Source organism: Pseudophryne corroboree, chromosome 11, assembly GCF_028390025.1.
Source record: "Pseudophryne corroboree isolate aPseCor3 chromosome 11, aPseCor3.hap2, whole genome shotgun sequence".
Taxonomy (NCBI): Eukaryota; Metazoa; Chordata; class Amphibia; order Anura; family Myobatrachidae; genus Pseudophryne; species Pseudophryne corroboree.
The window spans coordinates 168,634,005-168,654,150 of NC_086454.1; the positions used below are offsets into that span (position 1 = coordinate 168,634,005).

Consider the following 20,146-nt stretch of genomic DNA (forward strand, 5'->3'; position numbering starts at 1 on the left):
AATCCATGATTTGTATTTACATCTTGGTAGGTCCTATTGTTTTTTTTGTAAGTATTATGCAGTTCATATCTCTGAGAAAGAAAATATCTATAAATTGCATAAATTAAGAATCATACACACTGAGAGACAGGTTTATCGGTAATATAATTCCAATAAAATGTAACCTCTAAGAATCTTACACTGTGAGAACATTTTTTACATGCCACCATATGAATGAGCTTTCATGGTGTACTGTTAACAATTCTGGACTCTGAAACTAATAATCTGTATATAAAAATTGGTAGGTCCTAATGGTTTTATTTGTAAATACAATGTAGTACATATCTCTCTGAATGAATATTTCTGTATCTTGTAGAAATTAAGATCTTACACTCTGAGAGAAAGTTTTATATGTGTTATTAGAAGGGAGATTCCATGGTGTTATGGTTAGCACTCTGTACTCTGAATCCAGTAAATTGAGTTCAAACCTTGGTGGGACCAGGTGCATTTTAGTACCTTCAGTTTAAGTCCTTGATTGACAAAACTTTTCTTTTTATATACATATAATAATTTTTTTTGAAAAATCACTGATTATTGTAAAAATGTACTAAAATCTAAAAAAAAGGTAGTTATAGAAATGTTTGTAATTATATGAATTTTACTGTGTAATCCAAATAAGCATTGATGTTAATATATGTACAATAACTTCAATAAAATGTGTCTTCTAAGAATCTAACATTTTAGAAAAAAATGTTTAGATGTTCCCTAATGAATGTGGTTTCTTGGTGTATTGGTAACCACTCCACTCTGATCTTTGAATACAGTGATCTGTATTTAAATCTTGGTAGGTCCTATTGGTTTTTTGTAAGTACCATTCAGTTCATATCTCTCTGAGAGTACATTCTTATAAAAATATTTAGATGCTCCCTAATGGATGAGGTTTCATGGTATATTGGTAAACATTTTGGACTCTGAATCCATGATCTATATTAACATCTTGGTAGGTTCTATTGGTTTTGTTGTAAGTACAATACAGTTAATATCTCTGAGAAAGAAAATATCTATAAATTGCATAAATTAAGAATCTTACACACTGAGAGACAGGTTTATCTGTCATTTAATTCCAATAAAATGTATCCACTAAGAATCTTATACTCTGACAAAAAATGTACATGCTACCATATGAATGAGGTTTCATTGTGTGCTGTTAACAATTCTGGACTCTGAAACCTATAATCTATATAAAAATTTGGTAGGTCCTAATGGCTTTTTTTTTGTAAATACAATGTAATACTTGTCTCTCTGATTATTATTCCTGTAACTTGTAGAAAATAAGATCTCACACTCTAAGAGAAAGTTGTATATGTTGTGTTAGAAGAGAGGTTCCATGGTGTAATGGTTAGCACTCTGGGCTCTGAATCCAGCGATCCGAGTTCAAATCTCGGTGGGACCTGATGTGTTTTAGTACCTTCAGTTTAAGTTCTTGATTGACAGAAAGTCTTCTTTATCATACATATAATAATTTTTTAAATCACTGATTTTTGTAAATATGTACTAAAAGCTAGAAAAAGGTAGTTATAGAAATGTATGTAATTATATGAATTTTACTATATTACCCAAATAAGCGTTGATGTAAATATATGTACAATAATTGCAATAAAATGTGTCTTCTAAGAATCTAACATTTAAAAAAAAATGTTTAGCTCTCCCTCATGAATGAAGTTTCTTGGTGTATTGGTAACCACTCTGATCTTTGAATCCAGTGATCTGTATTTAAATCTTGGTAGGTCCTATTGGTTTTTTGTAAGTACCGTTCAGTTTATATTTCTCTGAGAGTACATTCTAATAAAAACTGTTTAAATGCTTCCTCATGAATGAGGTTTCCTGGTGTATTTGTAACCATTTTGGACTCTGAATCCATGATTTGTATTTACATCTTGGTAGGTCCTATTGTTTTTTTGTAAGTATTATGCAGTTCATATCTCTGAGAAAGAAAATATCTATAAATTGCATAAATTAAGAATCATACACACTGAGAGACAGGTTTATCGGTAATATAATTCCAATAAAATGTAACCTCTAAGAATCTTACACTGTGAGAACATTTTTTACATGCCACCATATGAATGAGCTTTCATGGTGTACTGTTAACAATTCTGGACTCTGAAACTAATAATCTGTATATACAAATTGGTAGGTCCTAATGGTTTTATTTGTAAATACAATGTAGTACATATCTCTCTGAATGAATATTTCTGTATCTTGTAGAAATTAAGATCTTACACTCTGAGAGAAAGTTTTATATGTGTTATTAGAAGGGAGATTCCATGGTGTTATGGTTAGCACTCTGTACTCTGAATCCAGTAAATTGAGTTCAAACCTCGCTGGGACCAGGTGCATTTTAGTACCTTCAGTTTAAGTCCTTGATTGACAAAACTTTTCTTTTTATATACATATAATAATTTTTTTTTAAAAATCACTGATTATTGTAAAAATGTACTAAAATCTAAAAAAAAGGTAGTTATAGAAATGTTTGTAATTATATGAATTTTACTGTGTAATCCAAATAAGCATTGATGTTAATATATGTACAATAACTTCAATAAAATGTGTCTTCTAAGAATCTAACATTTTAGAAAAAAATGTTTAGATGTTCCCTAATGAATGTGGTTTCTTGGTGTATTGGTAACCACTCCACTCTGATCTTTGAATACAGTGATCTGTATTTAAATCTTGGTAGGTCCTATTGGTTTTTTGTAAGTACCATTAAGTTCATATCTCTCTGAGAGTACATTCTTATAAAAATATTTAGATGCTCCCTAATGGATGAGGTTTCATGGTATATTGGTAAACATTTTGGACTCTGAATCCATGATCTATATTAACATCTTGGTAGGTTCTATTGGTTTTGTTGTAAGTACAATACAGTTAATATCTCTGAGAAAGAAAATATCTATAAATTGCATAAATTAAGAATCTTACACACTGAGAGACAGGTTTATCTGTCATTTAATTCCAATAAAATGTATCCACTAAGAATCTTATACTCTGACAAAAAATGTATATGCTACCATATGAATGAGGTTTCATTGTGTGCTGTTAACAATTCTGGACTCTGAAACCTATAATCTGTATAAAAATTTGGTAGGTCCTAATGGCTTTTTTTTTGTAAATACAATGTAATACTTGTCTCTCTGATTATTATTCCTGTAACTTGTAGAAAATAAGATCTCACACTCTAAGAGAAAGTTGTATATGTTGTGTTAGAAGAGAGGTTCCATGGTGTAATGGTTAGCACTCTGGGCTCTGAATCCAGCGATCCGAGTTCAAATCTCGGTGGGACCTGATGTGTTTTAGTACCTTCAGTTTAAGTTCTTGATTGACAGAAAGTCTTCTTTATCATACATATAATAATTTTTTTAAATCACTGATTTTTGTAAATATGTACTAAAAGCTAGAAAAAGGTAGTTATAGAAATGTATGTAATTATATGAATTTTACTATATTACCCAAATAAGCGTTGATGTAAATATATGTACAATAATTGCAATAAAATGTGTCTTCTAAGAATCTAACATTTAAAAAAAAAATGTTTAGCTCTCCCTCATGAATGAAGTTTCTTGGTGTATTGGTAACCACTCTGATCTTTGAATCCAGTGATCTGTATTTAAATCTTGGTAGGTCCTATTGGTTTTTTGTAAGTACCGTTCAGTTTATATTTCTCTGAGAGTACATTCTAATAAAAACTGTTTAAATGCTTCCTCATGAATGAGGTTTCCTGGTGTATTTGTAACCATTTTGGACTCTGAATCCATGATTTGTATTTACATCTTGGTAGGTCCTATTGTTTTTTTGTAAGTATTATGCAGTTCATATCTCTGAGAAAGAAAATATCTATAAATTGCATAAATTAAGAATCATACACACTGAGAGACAGGTTTATCGGTAATATAATTCCAATAAAATGTAACCTCTAAGAATCTTACACTGTGAGAACATTTTTTACATGCCACCATATGAATGAGCTTTCATGGTGTACTGTTAACAATTCTGGACTCTGAAACTAATAATCTGTATATACAAATTGGTAGGTCCTAATGGTTTTATTTGTAAATACAATGTAGTACATATCTCTCTGAATGAATATTTCTGTATCTTGTAGAAATAAAGATCTTACACTCTGAGAGAAAGTTTTATATGTGTTATTAGAAGGGAGATTCCATGGTGTTATGGTTAGCACTCTGTACTCTGAATCCAGTAAATTGAGTTCAAACCTCGGTGGGACCAGGTGCATTTTAGTACCTTCAGTTTAAGTCCTTGATTGACAAAACTTTTCTTTTTTTATACATATAATAAATTTTTTTTCAAAATCACTGATTATTGTAAAAATGTACTAAAATCTAAAAAAAAGGTAGTTATAGAAATGTTTGTAATTATATGAATTTTACTGTGTAATCCAAATAAGCATTGATGTTAATATATGTACAATAACTTCAATAAAATGTGTCTTCTAAGAATCTAACATTTTAGAAAAAAATGTTTAGATGTTCCCTAATGAATGTGGTTTCTTGGTGTATTGGTAACCACTCCACTCTGATCTTTGAATACAGTGATCTGTATTTAAATCTTGGTAGGTCCTATTGGTTTTTTGTAAGTACCATTCAGTTCATATCTCTCTGAGAGTACATTCTTATAAAAATATTTAGATGCTCCCTAATGGATGAGGTTTCATGGTATATTGGTAAACATTTTGGACTCTGAATCCATGATCTATATTAACATCTTGGTAGGTTCTATTGGTTTTGTTGTAAGTACAATACAGTTAATATCTCTGAGAAAGAAAATATCTATAAATTGCATAAATTAAGAATCTTACACACTGAGAGACAGGTTTATCTGTCATTTAATTCCAATAAAATGTATCCACTAAGAATCTTATACTCTGACAAAAAATGTACATGCTACCATATGAATGAGGTTTCATTGTGTGCTGTTAACAATTCTGGACTCTGAAACCTATAATCTGTATAAAAATTTGGTAGGTCCTAATGGCTTTTTTTTTGTAAATACAATGTAATACTTGTCTCTCTGATTATTATTCCTGTAACTTGTAGAAAATAAGATCTCACACTCTAAGAGAAAGTTGTATATGTTGTGTTAGAAGAGAGGTTCCATGGTGTAATGGTTAGCACTCTGGGCTCTGAATCCAGCGATCCGAGTTCAAATCTCGGTGGGACCTGATGTGTTTTAGTACCTTCTGTTTAAGTTCTTGATTGACAGAAAGTCTTCTTTTTCATACATATAATAGTTTTTTTAAATCACTGATTTTTGTAAATATGTACTAAAAGCTAAAAAAAAGGTAGTTATAGAAATGTATGTAATTATATGAATTTTACTATATAACCCAAATAAGCGTTGATGTAAATATATGTACAATAATTGCAATAAAATGTGTCTTCTAAGAATCTAACATTTTAGAAAAAAATGTTTAGCTCTCCCTCATGAATGAAGTTTCTTGGTGTATTGGTAACCACTCGGATCTTTGAATCCAGTGATCTGTATTTAAATCTTGGTAGGTCCTATTGGTTTTTTGTAAGTACCGTTCAGTTTATATTTCTCTGAGAGTACATTCTAATAAAAACTGTTTAAATGCTTCCTCATGAATGAGGTTTCCTGGTGTATTTGTAACCATTTTGGACTCTGAATCCATGATTTGTATTTACATCTTGGTAGGTCCTATTGTTTTTTTGTAAGTATTATGCAGTTCATATCTCTGAGAAAGAAAATATCTATAAATTGCATAAATTAAGAATCATACACACTGAGAGACAGGTTTATCGGTAATATAATTCCAATAAAATGTAACCTCTAAGAATCTTACACTGTGAGAACATTTTTTACATGCCACCATATGAATGAGCTTTCATGGTGTACTGTTAACAATTCTGGACTCTGAAACTAATAATCTGTATATACAAATTGGTAGGTCCTAATGGTTTTATTTGTAAATACAATGTAGTACATATCTCTCTGAATGAATATTTCTATATCTTGTAGAAATAAAGATCTTACACTCTGAGAGAAAGTTTTATATGTGTTATTAGAAGGGATATTCCATGGTGTTATGGTTAGCACTCTGTACTCTGAATCCAGTAAATTGAGTTCAAATCTCGGTGGGACCAGGTGCATTTTCGTACAAAGTTTAATTCCTTGATTGACAAAAACTTTTCTTTTTTATACATATAATACATTTTTTTTAAATTACTGATTATTATAAAAATGTACTAAAATCTAAAAAAAAGGTAGTTATAGAAATGTTTGTAATTATATGAATTTTACTGTGTAATCCAAATAAGCATTGATGTTAATATATGTACAATAACTTCAATAAAATGTGTCTTCTAAGAATCTAACATTTTAGAAAAAAATGTTTAGATGTTCCCTAATGAATGTGGTTTCTTGGTGTATTGGTAACCACTCCACTCTGATCTTTGAATACAGTGATCTGTATTTAAATCTTGGTAGGTCCTATTGGTTTTTTGTAAGTACCATTCAGTTCATATCTCTCTGAGAGTACATTCTTATAAAAAATATTTAGATGCTCCCTAATGGATGAGGTTTCATGGTATATTGGTAAACATTTTGGACTCTGAATCCATGATCTATATTTACATCTTGGTAGGTTCTATTGGTTTTGTTGTAAGTACAATACAGTTAATATCTCTGAGAAAGAAAATATCTATAAATTGCATAAATTAAGAATCTTACACACTGAGAGACAGGTTTATCTGTCATTTAATTCCAATAAAATGTATCCACTAAGAATCTTATACTCTGACAAAAAATGTACATGCTACCATATGAATGAGGTTTCATTGTGTGCTGTTAACAATTCTGGACTCTGAAACCTATAATCTGTATAAGAATTTGGTAGGTCCTAATGGCTTTTTTTTGTAAATACAATGTAATACTTATCTCTCTGATTATTATTCCTGTAACTTGTAGAAAATAAGATCTCACACTCTAAGAGAAAGTTCTATATGTTGTGTTAGAAGAGAGGTTTCATGGTGTAATGGTTATTACTCTGGGCTCTGAATCCAGCGATCCGAGTTCAAATCTCGGTGGGACCTGATGTGTTTTAGTACCTTCAGTTTAAGTTCTTGATTGACAGAAAGTCTTCTTTTTCATACATATAATAATTCTTTTAAATCACTGATTTTTGTAAATATGTACTAAAAGCTAAAAAAAGGTATTTATAGAAATGTATGTAATTATATGAATTTTACTATATTACCCAAATAAGCGTTGATGTAAATATATGTACAATAATTGCAATAAAATGTGTCTTCTAAGAATCTAACATTTAAAAAAAAAATGTTTAGCTCTCCCTCATGAATTAAGTTTCTTGGTGTATTGGTAACCACTCGGATCTTTGAATCCAGTGATCTGTATTTAAATCTTGGTAGGTCCTATTGGTTTTTTGTAAGTACCGTTCAGTTTATATTTCTCTGAGAGTACATTCTAATAAAAACTGTTTAAATGCTTCCTCATGAATGAGGTTTCCTGGTGTATTTGTAACCATTTTGGACTCTGAATCCATGATTTGTATTTACATCTTGGTAGGTCCTATTGTTTTTTTGTAAGTATTATGCAGTTCATATCTCTGAGAAAGAAAATATCTATAAATTGCATAAATTAAGAATCATACACACTGAGAGACAGGTTTATCGGTAATATAATTCCAATAAAATGTAACCTCTAAGAATCTTACACTGTGAGAACATTTTTTACATGCCACCATATGAATGAGCTTTCATGGTGTACTGTTAACAATTCTGGACTCTGAAACTAATAATCTGTATATACAAATTGGTAGGTCCTAATGGTTTTATTTGTAAATACAATCTAGTACATATCTCTCTGAATGAATATTTCTGTATCTTGTAGAAATAAAGATCTTACACTCTGAGAGAAAGTTTTATATGTGTTATTAGAAGGGAGATTCCATGGTGTTATGGTTAGCACTCTGTACTCTGAATCCAGTAAATTGAGTTCAAACCTCGGTGGGACCAGGTGCATTTTAGTACCTTCAGTTTAAGTTCTTGATTGACAAAAACTTTTCTTTTTTTATACATATAATAATTTTTTTTTAAAAATCACTGATTATTGTAAAAATGTACTAAAATCTAAAAAAAAGGTAGTTATAGAAATGTTTGTAATTATATGAATTTTACTGTGTAATCCAAATAAGCATTGATGTTAATATATGTACAATAACTTCAATAAAATGTGTCTTCTAAGAATCTAACATTTTAGAAAAAAATGTTTAGACGTTCCCTAATGAATGTGGTTTCTTGGTGTATTGGTAACCACTCCACTCTGATCTTTGAATACAGTGATCTGTATTTAAATCTTGGTAGGTCCTATTGGTTTTTTGTAAGTACCATTCAGTTCATATCTCTCTGAGAGTACATTCTTATAAAAATATTTAGATGCTCCCTAATGGATGAGGTTTCATGGTATATTGGTAAACATTTTGGACTCTGAATCCATGATCTATATTAACATCTTGGTAGGTTCTATTGGTTTTGTTGTAAGTACAATACAGTTAATATCTCTGAGAAAGAAAATATCTATAAATTGCATAAATTAAGAATCTTACACACTGAGAGACAGGTTTATCTGTCATTTAATTCCAATAAAATGTATCCACTAAGAATCTTATATTCTGACAAAAAATGTACATGCTACCATATGAATGAGGTTTCATTGTGTGCTGTTAACAATTCTGGACTCTGAAACCTATAATCTGTATAAAAAATTTGGTAGGTCCTAATGGCTTTTTTTTGTAAATACAATGTAATACTTGTGTCTCTGATTATTATTCCTGTAACTTGTAGAAAATAAGATCTCACACTCTAAGAGAAAGTTGTATATGTTGTGTTAGAAGAGAGGTTCCATGGTGTAATGGTTATCACTCTGGGCTCTGAATCCAGCGATCCGAGTTCAAATCTCGGTGGGACCTGATGTGTTTTAGTACCTTCAGTTTAAGTTCTTGATTGACATAAAGTCTTCTTTTTCATACATATAATAATTTTTTTAAATCACTGATTTTTGTAAATTTGTACTAAAAGCTAGAAAAAGGTAGTTATAGAAATGTATGTAATTATATGAATTTTACTATATTACCCAAATAAGCGTTGATGTAAATATATGTACAATAATTGCAATAAAATGTGTCTTCTAAGAATCTAACATTTTAAAAAAAATGTTTAGCTCTCCCTCATGAATGAAGTTTCTTGGTGTATTGGTAACCACTCTGATCTTTGAATCCAGTGATCTGTATTTAAATCTTGGTAGGTCCTATTGGTTTTTTGTAAGTACCGTTCAGTTTATATTTCTCTGAGAGTACATTCTAATAAAAACTGTTTAAATGCTTCCTCATGAATGAGGTTTCCTGGTGTATTTGTAACCATTTTGGACTCTGAATCCATGATTTGTATTTACATCTTGGTAGGTCCTATTGTTTTTTTGTAAGTATTATGCAGTTCATATCTCTGAGAAAGAAAATATCTATAAATTGCATAAATTAAGAATCATACACACTGAGAGACAGGTTTATCGGTAATATAATTCCAATAAAATGTAACCTCTAAAAATCTTACACTGTGAGAACATTTTTTACATGCCACCATATGAATGAGCTTTCATGGTGTACTGTTAACAATTCTGGACTCTGAAACTAATAATCTGTATATACAAATTGGTAGGTCCTAATGGTTTTATTTGTAAATACAATGTAGTACATATCTCTCTGAATGAATATTTCTATATCTTGTAGAAATAAAGATCTTACACTCTGAGAGAAAGTTTTATATGTGTTATTAGAAGGGAGATTCCATGGTGTTATGGTTAGCACTCTGTACTCTGAATCCAGTAAATTGAGTTCAAACCTCGGTGGGACCAGGTGCATTTTAGTACCTTCAGTTTAAGTTCTTGATTGACAAAAACTTTTCTTTTTTTATACATATAATAATTTTTTTTTAAAAATCACTGATTATTGTAAAAATGTACTAAAATCTAAAAAAAGGTAGTTATAGAAATGTTTGTAATTATATGAATTTTACTGTGTAATCCAAATTAGCATTGATGTTAATATATGTACAATAACTTCAATAAAATGTGTCTTCTAAGAATCTAACATTTTAGAAAAAAATGTTTAGATGTTCCCTAATGAATGTTGTTTCTTGGTGTATTGGTAACCACTCCACTCTGATCTTTGAATACAGTGATCTGTATTTAAATCTTGGTAGGTCCTATTGGTTTTTTGTAAGTACCATTCAGTTCATATCTCTCTGAGAGTACATTCTTATAAAAATATTTAGATGCTCCCTAATGGATGAGGTTTCATGGTATATTGGTAAACATTTTGGACTCTGAATCCATGATCTATATTAACATCTTGGTAGGTTCTATTGGTTTTGTTGTAAGTACAATACAGTTAATATCTCTGAGAAAGAAAATATCTATAAATTGCATAAATTAAGAATCTTACACACTGAGAGACAGGTTTATCTGTCATTTAATTCCAATAAAATGTATCCACTAAGAATCTTATATTCTGACAAAAAATGTACATGCTACCATATGAATGAGGTTTCATTGTGTGCTGTTAACAATTCTGGACTCTGAAACCTATAATCTGTATAAAAATTTGGTAGGTCCTAATGGCTTTTTTTTGTAAATACAATGTAATACTTATCTCTCTGATTATTATTCCTGTAACTTGTAGAAAATAAGATCTCACACTCTAAGAGAAAGTTGTATATGTTGTCTTAGAAGAGAGGTTTCATGGTGTAATGGTTAGCACTCTGGGCTCTGAATCCAGCGATCCGAGTTCAAATCTCGGTGGGACCTGATGTGTTTTAGTACCTTCAGTTTAAGTTCTTGATTGACAGAAAGTCTTCTTTTTCATACATATAATAATTTTTTTAAATCACTGATTTTTGTAAATATGTACTAAAAGCTACAAAAAAGGTAGTTATAGAAATGTATGTAATTATATGAATTTTACTATATAACCCAAATAAGCGTTGATGTAAATATATGTACAATAATTGCAATAAAATGTGTCTTCTAAGAATCTAACATTTTAGAAAAAAATGTTTAGCTCTCCCTCATGAATGAAGTTTCTTGGTGTATTGGTAACCACTCGGATCTTTGAATCCAGTGATCTGTATTTAAATCTTGGTAGTTCCTACTGGTTTTTTGTAAGTACCGTTCAGTTTATATTTCTCAGAGAGTACATTCTAATAAAAACTGTTTAAATGCTTCCTCATGAATGAGGTTTCCTGGTGTATTTGTAACCATTTTGGACTCTGAATCCATGATTTGTATTTACATCTTGGTAGGTCCTATTGTTTTTTGTAAGTATTATGCAGTTCATATCTCTGAGAAAGAAAATATCTATAAATTGCATAAATTAAGAATCATACACACTGAGAGACAGGTTTATCGGTAATATAATTCCAATAAAATGTAACCTCTAAGAATCTTACACTGTGAGAACATTTTTTACATGCCACCATATGAATGAGCTTTCATGGTGTACTGTTAACAATTCTGGACTCTGAAACGAATAATCTGTATATACAAATTGGTAGGTCCTAATGGTTTTATTTGTAAATACAATGTAGTACATATCTCTCTGAATGAATATTTCTGTATCTTGTAGAAATAAAGATCTTACACTCTGAGAGAAAGTTTTATATTTGTTATTAGAAGGGATATTCCATGGTGTTATGGTTAGCACTCTGTACTCTGAATCTAGTAAATTGAGTTCAAATCTCGGTGGGACCAGGTGCATTTTAGTACAAAGTTTAATTCCTTGATTGACAAAAACTTTTTTTTTATACATATAATAATTTTTTTTTAAATCACTGATTATTGTAAAAATGTACCAAAATCTAAAAAAAAGGTAGTTATAGAAATGTTTGTAATTATATGAATTTTACTGTGTAATCCAAATAAGCATTGATGTTAATATATGTACAATAACTTCAATAAAATGTGTCTTCTAAGAATCTAACATTTTAGAAAAAAATGTTTAGATGTTCCCTAATGAATGTGGTTTCTTGGTGTATTGGTAACCACTCCACTCTGATCTTTGAATACAGTGATCTGTATTTAAATCTTGGTAGGTCCTATTGGTTTTTTGTAAGTACCATTCAGTTCATATCTCTCTGAGAGTACATTCTTATAAAAATATTTAGATGCTCCCTAATGGATGAGGTTTCATGGTATATTGGTAAACATTTTGGACTCTGAATCCATAATCTATATTTACATCTTGGTAGGTTCTATTGGTTTTGTTGTAAGTACAATACAGTTAATATCTCTGAGAAAGAAAATCTCTATAAATTGCATAAATTAAGAATCTTACACACTGAGAGACAGGTTTATCTGTCATTTAATTCCAATAAAATGTATCCACTAAGAATCTTATACTCTGACAAAAAATGTACATGCTACCATATGAAAGAGGTTTCATTGTGTGCTGTTAACAATTCTGGACTCTGAAACCTATAATCTGTATAAAAATTTGGTAGGTCCTAATAGCTTTTTTTTTTGTAAATACAATGTAATACTTGTCTCTCTGATTATTATTCCTGTAACTTGTAGAAAATAAGATCTCACACTCTAAGAGAAAGTTGTATATGTTGTGTTAGAAGAGAGGTTCCATGGTGTAATGGTTAGCACTCTGGGCTCTGAATCCAGCGATCTGAGTTCAAATCTCGGTGGGACCTGATGTGTTTTAGTACCTTCAGTTTAAGTTCTTGATTGACAGAAAGTCTTCTTTATCATACATATAATAATTTTTTTAAATCACTGATTTTTGTAAATATGTACTAAAAGCTAGAAAAAGGTAGTTATAGAAATGTATGTAATCATATGAATTTTACTATATTACCCAAATAAGCGTTGATGTAAATATATGTACAATAATTGCAATAAAATGTGTCTTCTAAGAATCTAACATTTAAAAAAAAATGTTTAGCTCTCCCTCATGAATGAAGTTTCTTGGTGTATTGGTAACCACTCGGATCTTTGAATCCAGTGATCTGTATTTAAATCTTGGTAGGTCCTATTGGTTTTTTGTAAGTACCGTTCAGTTTATATTTCTCTGAGAGTACATTCTAATAAAAACTGTTTAAATGCTTCCTCATGAATGAGGTTTCCTGGTGTATTTGTAACCATTTTGGACTCTGAATCCATGATTTGTATTTACATCTTGGTAGGTCCTATTGTTTTTTTGTAAGTATTATGCAGTTCATATCTCTGAGAAAGAAAATATCTATAAATTGCACAAATTAAGAATCATACACACTGAGAGACAGGTTTATCGGTAATATAATTCCAATAAAATGTAACCTCTAAGAATCTTACACTGTGAGAACATTTTTTACATGCCACCATATGAATGAGCTTTCATGGTGTACTGTTAACAATTCTGGACTCTGAAACTAATAATCTGTATATACAAATTGGTAGGTCCTAATGGTTTTAATTGTAAATACAATGTAGTACATATCTCTCTGAATGAATATTTCTGTATCTTGTAGAAATAAAGATCTTACACTCTGAGAGAAAGTTTTATATGTGTTATTAGAAGGGAGATTCCATGGTGTTATGGTTAGCACTCTGTACTCTGAATCCAGTAAATTGAGTTCAATCCTCGGTGGGACCAGGTGCATTTTAGTACCTTCAGTTTAAGTTCTTGATTGACAAAAACTTTTCTTTTTTTATACATATAATAATTTTTTTTTAAAAATCACTGATTATTGTAAAAATGTACTAAAATCTAAAAAAAAGGTAGTTATAGAAATGTTTGTAATTATATGAATTTTACTGTGTAATCCAAATAAGCATTGATGTTAATATATGTACAATAACTTCAATAAAATGTGTCTTCTAAGAATCTAACATTTTAGAAAAAAATGTTTAGATGTTCCCTAATGAATGTGGTTTCTTGGTGTATTGGTAACCACTCCACTCTGATCTTTGAATACAGTGATCTGTATTTAAATCTTGGTAGGTCCTATTGGTTTTTTGTAAGTACCATTCAGTTCATATCTCTCTGAGAGTACATTCTTATAAAAATATTTAGATGCTCCCTAATGGATGAGGTTTCATGGTATTTTGGTAAACATTTTGGACTCTGAATCCATGATCTATATTAACATCTTGGTAGGTTCTATTGGTTTTGTTGTAAGTACAATACAGTTAATATCTCTGAGAAAGAAAATATCTATAAATTGCATAAATTAAGAATCTTACACACTGAGAGACAGGTTTATCTGTCATTTAATTCCAATAAAATGTATCCACTAAGAATCTTATATTCTGACAAAAAATGTACATGCTACCATATGAATGAGGTTTCATTGTGTGCTGTTAACAATTCTGGACTCTGAAACCTATAATCTGTATAAAAAATTTGGTAGGTCCTAATGGCTTTTTTTTGTAAATACAATGTAATACTTGTGTCTCTGATTATTATTCCTGTAACTTGTAGAAAATAAGATCTCACACTCTAAGAGAAAGTTGTATATGTTGTGTTAGAAGAGAGGTTCCATGGTGTAATGGTTAGCACTCTGGGCTCTGAATCCAGCGATCCGAGTTCAAATCTCGGTGGGACCTGATGTGTTTTAGTACCTTCAGTTTAAGTTCTTGATTGACATAAAGTCTTCTTTTTCATACATATAATAATTTTTTTAAATCACTGATTTTTGTAAATTTGTACTAAAAGCTAGAAAAAGGTAGTTATAGAAATGTATGTAATTATATGAATTTTACTATATTACCCAAATAAGCGTTGATGTAAATATATGTACAATAATTGCAATAAAATGTGTCTTCTAAGAATCTAACATTTTAAAAAAAATGTTTAGCTCTCCCTCATGAATGAAGTTTCTTGGTGTATTGGTAACCACTCGGATCTTTGAATCCAGTGATCTGTATTTAAATCTTGGTAGGTCCTATTGGTTTTTTGTAAGTACCGTTCAGTTTATATTTCTCTGAGAGTACATTCTAATAAAAACTGTTTAAATGCTTCCTCATGAATGAGGTTTCCTGGTGTATTTGTAACCATTTTGGACTCTGAATCCATGATTTGTATTTACATCTTGGTAGGTCCTATTGTTTTTTTGTAAGTATTATGCAGTTCATATCTCTGAGAAAGAAAATATCTATAAATTGCATAAATTAAGAATCATACACACTGAGAGACAGGTTTATCGGTAATATAATTCCAATAAAATGTAACCTCTAAGAATCTTACACTGTGAGAACATTTTTTACATGCCACCATATGAATGAGCTTTCATGGTGTACTGTTAACAATTCTGGACTCTGAAACTAATAATCTGTATATACAAATTGGTAGGTCCTAATGGTTTTATTTGTAAATACAATGTAGTACATATCTCTCTGAATGAATATTTCTGTATCTTGTAGAAATAAAGATCTTACACTCTGAGAGAAAGTTTTATATGTGTTATTAGAAGGGAGATTCCATGGTGTTATGGTTAGCACTCTGTACTCTGAATCCAGTAAATTGAGTTCAAACCTCGGTGGGACCAGGTGCATTTTAGTACCTTCAGTTTAAGTTCTTGATTGACAAAAACTTTTCTTTTTTTATACATATAATAATTTTTTTTTAAAAATCACTGATTATTGTAAAAATGTACTAAAATCTAAAAAAAGGTAGTTATAGAAATGTTTGTAATTATATGAATTTTACTGTGTAATCCAAATTAGCATTGATGTTAATATATGTACAATAACTTCAATAAAATGTGTCTTCTAAGAATCTAACATTTTAGAAAAAAATGTTTAGATGTTCCCTAATGAATGTTGTTTCTTGGTGTATTGGTAACCACTCCACTCTGATCTTTGAATACAGTGATCTGTATTTAAATCTTGGTAGGTCCTATTGGTTTTTTGTAAGTACCATTCAGTTCATATCTCTCTGAGAGTACATTCTTATAAAAATATTTAGATGCTCCCTAATGGATGAGGTTTCATGGTGTATTGGTAAACATTTTGGACTCTGAATCCATGATCTATATTTACATCTTGGTAGGTTCTATTGGTTTTGTTGTAAGTACAATACAGTTAATATCTCTGAGAAAGAAAATATCTATAAATTGCATAAATTAAGAATCTTACACACTGAGAGACAGGTTTATCTGTCATTTAATTCCAATAAAATGTATCCACTAAGAATCTTATATTCTGACAAAAAATGTACATGCTACCATATGAATGAGGTTTCATTGTGTGCTGTTAACAATTCTGGACTCTGAAACCTATAATCTGTATAAAAATTTGGTAGGTCCTAATGGCTTTTTTTTGTAAATACAATGTAATACTTATCTCTCTGATTATTATTCCTGTAACTTGTAGAAAATAAGATCTCACACTCTAAGAGAAAGTTGTATATGTTGTCTTAGAAGAGAGGTTTCATGGTGTAATGGTTAGCACTCTGGGCTCTGAATCCAGCGATCCGAGTTCAAATCTCGGTGGGACCTGATGTGTTTTAGTACCTTCAGTTTAAGTTCTTGATTGACAGAAAGTCTTCTTTTTCATACATATAATAATTTTTTTAAATCACTGATTTTTGTAAATATGTACTAAAAGCTACAAAAAAGGTAGTTATAGAAATGTATGTAATTATATGAATTTTACTGTATAACCCAAATAAGCGTTGATGTAAATATATGTACAATAATTGCAATAAAATGTGTCTTCTAAGAATCTAACATTTTAGAAAAAAATGTTTAGCTCTCCCTCATGAATGAAGTTTCTTGGTGTATTGGTAACCACTCGGATCTTTGAATCCAGTGATCTGTATTTAAATCTTGGTAGTTCCTACTGGTTTTTTGTAAGTACCGTTCAGTTTATATTTCTCAGAGAGTACATTCTAATAAAAACTGTTTAAATGCTTCCTCATGAATGAGGTTTCCTGGTGTATTTGTAACCATTTTGGACTCTGAATCCATGATTTGTATTTACATCTTGGTAGGTCCTATTGTTTTTTGTAAGTATTATGCAGTTCATATCTCTGAGAAAGAAAATATCTATAAATTGCATAAATTAAGAATCATACACACTGAGAGACAGGTTTATCGGTAATATAATTCCAATAAAATGTAACCTCTAAGAATCTTACACTGTGAGAACATTTTTTACATGCCACCATATGAATGAGCTTTCATGGTGTACTGTTAACAATTCTGGACTCTGAAACGAATAATCTGTATATACAAATTGGTAGGTCCTAATGGTTTTATTTGTAAATACAATGTAGTACATATCTCTCTGAATGAATATTTCTGTATCTTGTAGAAATAAAGATCTTACACTCTGAGAGAAAGTTTTATATTTGTTATTAGAAGGGATATTCCATGGTGTTATGGTTAGCACTCTGTACTCTGAATCTAGTAAATTGAGTTCAAATCTCGGTGGGACCAGGTGCATTTTAGTACAAAGTTTAATTCCTTGATTGACAAAAACTTTTTTTTTATACATATAATAATTTTTTTTTAAATCACTGATTATTGTAAAAATGTACCAAAATCTAAAAAAAAGGTAGTTATAGAAATGTTTGTAATTATATGAATTTTACTGTGTAATCCAAATAAGCATTGATGTTAATATATGTACAATAACTTCAATAAAATGTGTCTTCTAAGAATCTAACATTTTAGAAAAAAATGTTTAGATGTTCCCTAATGAATGTGGTTTCTTGGTGTATTGGTAACCACTCCACTCTGATCTTTGAATACAGTGATCTGTATTTAAATCTTGGTAGGTCCTATTGGTTTTTTGTAAGTACCATTCAGTTCATATCTCTCTGAGAGTACATTCTTATAAAAATATTTAGATGCTCCCTAATGGATGAGGTTTCATGGTATATTGGTAAACATTTTGGACTCTGAATCCATAATCTATATTTACATCTTGGTAGGTTCTATTGGTTTTGTTGTAAGTACAATACAGTTAATATCTCTGAGAAAGAAAATCTCTATAAATTGCATAAATTAAGAATCTTACACACTGAGAGACAGGTTTATCTGTCATTTAATTCCAATAAAATGTATCCACTAAGAATCTTATACTCTGACAAAAAATGTACATGCTACCATATGAAAGAGGTTTCATTGTGTGCTGTTAACAATTCTGGACTCTGAAACCTATAATCTGTATAAAAATTTGGTAGGTCCTAATAGCTTTTTTTTTGTAAATACAATGTAATACTTGTCTCTCTGATTATTATTCCTGTAACTTGTAGAAAATAAGATCTCACACTCTAAGAGAAAGTTGTATATGTTGTGTTAGAAGAGAGGTTCCATGGTGTAATGGTTAGCACTCTGGGCTCTGAATCCAGCGATCTGAGTTCAAATCTCGGTGGGACCTGATGTGTTTTAGTACCTTCAGTTTAAGTTCTTGATTGACAGAAAGTCTTCTTTATCATACATATAATAATTTTTTTAAATCACTGATTTTTGTAAATATGTACTAAAAGCTAGAAAAAGGTAGTTATAGAAATGTATGTAATCATATGAATTTTACTATATTACCCAAATAAGCGTTGATGTAAATATATGTACAATAATTGCAATAAAATGTGTCTTCTAAGAATCTAACATTTAAAAAAAAATGTTTAGCTCTCCCTCATGAATGAAGTTTCTTGGTGTATTGGTAACCACTCGGATCTTTGAATCCAGTGATCTGTATTTAAATCTTGGTAGGTCCTATTGGTTTTTTGTAAGTACCGTTCAGTTTATATTTCTCTGAGAGTACATTCTAATAAAAACTGTTTAAATGCTTCCTCATGAATGAGGTTTCCTGGTGTATTTGTAACCATTTTGGACTCTGAATCCATGATTTGTATTTACATCTTGGTAGGTCCTATTGTTTTTTTGTAAGTATTATGCAGTTCATATCTCTGAGAAAGAAAATATCTATAAATTGCACAAATTAAGAATCATACACACTGAGAGACAGGTTTATCGGTAATATAATTCCAATAAAATGTAACCTCTAAGAATCTTACACTGTGAGAACATTTTTTACATGCCACCATATGAATGAGCTTTCATGGTGTACTGTTAACAATTCTGGACTCTGAAACTAATAATCTGTATATACAAATTGGTAGGTCCTAATGGTTTTATTTGTAAATACAATGTAGTACATATCTCTCTGAATGAATATTTCTGTATCTTGTAGAAATAAAGATCTTACACTCTGAGAGAAAGTTTTATATGTGTTATTAGAAGGGAGATTCCATGGTGTTATGGTTAGCACTCTGTACTCTGAATCCAGTAAATTGAGTTCAAACCTCGGTGGGACCACGTGCATTTTAGTACCTTCAGTTTAAGTTCTTGATTGACAAAAACTTTTCTTTTTTTATACATATAATAATTTTTTTTTAAAAATCACAGATTATTGTAAAAATGTACTAAAATCTAAAAAAAAGGTAGTTATAGAAATGTTTGTAATTATATGAATTTTACTGTGTAATCCAAATAAGCATTGATGTTAATATATGTACAATAACTTCAATAAAATGTGTCTTCTAAGAATCTAACATTTTAGAAAAAAATGTTTAGATGTTCCCTAATGAATGTGGTTTCTTGGTGTATTGGTAACCACTCCACTCTGCTCTTTGAATACAGTGATCTGTATTTAAATCTTGGTAGGTCCTATTGGTTTTTTGTAAGTACCATTCAGTTCATATCTCTCTGAGAGTACATTCTTATAAAAATATTTAGATGCTCCCTAATGGATGAGGTTTCATGGTATATTGGTAAACATTTTGGACTCTGAATCCATGATCTATATTAACATCTTGGTAGGTTCTATTGGTTTTGTTGTAAGTACAATACAGTTAATATCTCTGAGAAAGAAAATATCTATAAATTGCATAAATTAAGAATCTTACACACTGAGAGACAGGTTTATCTGTCATTTAATTCCAATAAAATGTATCCACTAAGAATCTTATATTCTGACAAAAAATGTACATGCTACCATATGAATGAGGTTTCATTGTGTGCTGTTAACAATTCTGGACTCTGAAACCTATAATCTGTATAAA

At 30.0% G+C, this 20,146-nt stretch overlaps 10 non-coding genes across 10 annotated transcripts; all 10 read left to right on the top strand.

Moving 5' to 3' along the window:
• The first annotated feature begins 1,360 nt into the window (after positions 1-1,360).
• On the top strand, positions 1,361-1,432 carry TRNAQ-CUG (transfer RNA glutamine (anticodon CUG)). Its single transcript has one exon. It is a non-coding gene; the product is annotated as a tRNA-Gln (tRNA).
• Positions 1,433-3,252: 1,820 nt separating this feature from the next.
• On the top strand, positions 3,253-3,324 carry TRNAQ-CUG (transfer RNA glutamine (anticodon CUG)). Its single transcript has one exon. It is a non-coding gene; the product is annotated as a tRNA-Gln (tRNA).
• A 1,822-nt stretch (positions 3,325-5,146) lies between these two features.
• Positions 5,147-5,218, top strand: TRNAQ-CUG (transfer RNA glutamine (anticodon CUG)). Its single transcript has one exon. It is a non-coding gene; the product is annotated as a tRNA-Gln (tRNA).
• Positions 5,219-7,037: 1,819 nt separating this feature from the next.
• Positions 7,038-7,109, top strand: TRNAQ-CUG (transfer RNA glutamine (anticodon CUG)). The gene has a single exon. It is a non-coding gene; the product is annotated as a tRNA-Gln (tRNA).
• A 1,823-nt stretch (positions 7,110-8,932) lies between these two features.
• Positions 8,933-9,004, top strand: TRNAQ-CUG (transfer RNA glutamine (anticodon CUG)). Its single transcript has one exon. It is a non-coding gene; the product is annotated as a tRNA-Gln (tRNA).
• A 1,820-nt stretch (positions 9,005-10,824) lies between these two features.
• On the top strand, positions 10,825-10,896 carry TRNAQ-CUG (transfer RNA glutamine (anticodon CUG)). The gene has a single exon. It is a non-coding gene; the product is annotated as a tRNA-Gln (tRNA).
• Positions 10,897-12,713: 1,817 nt separating this feature from the next.
• On the top strand, positions 12,714-12,785 carry TRNAQ-CUG (transfer RNA glutamine (anticodon CUG)). The gene has a single exon. It is a non-coding gene; the product is annotated as a tRNA-Gln (tRNA).
• Positions 12,786-14,607: 1,822 nt separating this feature from the next.
• TRNAQ-CUG (transfer RNA glutamine (anticodon CUG)) lies at positions 14,608-14,679 on the top strand. The gene has a single exon. It is a non-coding gene; the product is annotated as a tRNA-Gln (tRNA).
• A 1,820-nt stretch (positions 14,680-16,499) lies between these two features.
• On the top strand, positions 16,500-16,571 carry TRNAQ-CUG (transfer RNA glutamine (anticodon CUG)). The gene has a single exon. It is a non-coding gene; the product is annotated as a tRNA-Gln (tRNA).
• Positions 16,572-18,387: 1,816 nt separating this feature from the next.
• Positions 18,388-18,459, top strand: TRNAQ-CUG (transfer RNA glutamine (anticodon CUG)). The gene has a single exon. It is a non-coding gene; the product is annotated as a tRNA-Gln (tRNA).
• Positions 18,460-20,146: the final 1,687 nt, after the last annotated feature.